This window comes from Lactuca sativa, chromosome 4 (assembly GCF_002870075.4).
Source record: "Lactuca sativa cultivar Salinas chromosome 4, Lsat_Salinas_v11, whole genome shotgun sequence".
NCBI lineage: Eukaryota > Viridiplantae > Streptophyta > Magnoliopsida > Asterales > Asteraceae > Lactuca > Lactuca sativa.
This window is the reverse complement of record NC_056626.2, coordinates 402,240,139-402,242,116: the sequence shown is the minus strand read 5'-3', so window position 1 is coordinate 402,242,116 and position 1,978 is coordinate 402,240,139.

Below are 1,978 nucleotides of genomic sequence, written 5' to 3'. Positions count from 1 at the left end.
TCAATTGAACTATTAGCCACTTAACCCTTCTTATGGAATATGAGAAACAATGTGTTTTTAAAAGGAGTTCAATGAGCACTTATGGATTTAAGTGGGGTGTTTTTGGATGATAAAACACCTCCTAATAATGTGTAAGGACCTAAACAAATGGTACAAAGTGAATTGGAAAAGGGTCTTAAAAAACTATGCAAAGTATAGTGTTATTTTGAGAAAAATCGAGTTTTGTGTGTGTGCAGACATGAAAACACGGCCCGTGTAAATGCATGCTTTAATTTACACGGCCGCGCGTAAATCCTTGATTTGGAGATTATCTTGTTTTCTTCATAACTTTTGCATACGGACTCGGATTTACGCACGGTTTTCGCCTACATTTTTATTTTTGCATGAGGAATGATTTGGAACAATAAAATTTAGTAATGGAAGCTATGAGGGGTATATTGATAATTTTAATGACTTATGGCCATTTGTGGTGTAGTTAGTGTTTGAAGGGGGTTGCTCTAGGGAAAGGAACTAGAAGAGCACTAGTTAACCTATATATGATTGAGGTGAGTACATGTTGGCATTTTCCCCACTTTGGGGTACATAGCAAATGATTTTTATAACAAAGAAATATTAGTTATTTGAGATACTAAATTTTTTTGAAATGAAAGTATTAAATGCTTTTGAAAAGAATGCCTTGAAGGCAAGAATGTTTTTGAAAGCAAAGAATGTTTGGAAGATCGAATGTTTTGAAAAAGTGTTTGAAATGTTTTGAAATATAGATGTTTTACTTCTGAAATGAGTTTATGATACTAATGTATGAAATCTATAAAGCATGAAAAGTAATGACAAGAAATGTAATGTAATGAAAATGAATGGAAAGTAATAAAAGGAATTGGAAAGTAATGAAATGAAAATTGTCCGGGCCATGATACCTCGTAAGAGGCACTAGAGGAATCTATCGGGGTGACGCCTCCCCTTCGCGACATAGATGTCCTAATAGAAATGATGCCTTGGTGGATGGATTTGTTCGTTCCACCTTGGTCTAGACTTGGGAGTGGTTCCTTTATTGGACGTGGACCCTAATTATAAAAATGGAAACGGTTTAATACCAAAATTAGCCTTAATGATAAAATAAAATCGAATATGGAAATATGTCTTTTGAAATGAAATGATAAGATATGAAATGAAATGATATTTATGATGCATACGAAACGAGTTTTCATTCAAAATGCTTGAAACTTATTTATGGTCTAAAACTATGTTTTGCAAAGATGAAACATTTTTGATGAAAAAGTGACAAATGTTTTGGGTCACAAACCCACGTAGCTCACGAGACTAATGTCTTACATATCTCTTTTTAATATCATGTATCTCAGGTTACACTTAAAGAGAGAGAATGATAGATGGAAGTTAGAAGCTAAGTGGTAGAGAATGGAGTGGACCTTGTTAAGTTCCTTATTCATTGTTGATAACGTGCCCTAGCTAGCACGAAAGGGCCGCGCCCAGCTCAGAAGGCTGGCGCATCCGACAAACTAGGCCCAGCGGGCTTAGCGCCCGCCAGCGCCCCCAAGGGTATGGTGCTCTAGCAAAAGGATAAGCGTCCGAAAAAGGCATCCTCGCAAGAGGCTCGCACCCACCAAAGGCACCCCAGAGCTCCACGACAAAAGATACGGTCATGAGACAAAGCAAAGGATCAGAGCATTACCAGCAGGATCAATGGCAACACTTTGACAAGTAAAGGAGCACAATCCTCCAATTAGTGCCCCGGATCCTGTCGGTTCAGGAGATCCTATATTGTACGGACGAGCATGATCGTTGAGTATAAAAGGAAAAGCTCATGACTCCGACAGGTAAGACGCCTTCTCCAAGCTACACTTATACACACTCTCTAAACCCTACTGACTTGACCGTCGAAGCGTCTTTCCGGGAGCCCCCTCCTGGGAAACGGCTGACGGCCCTCTTTTTCTCTGTGATCTTGTAGGAGAAACTCAGGGAC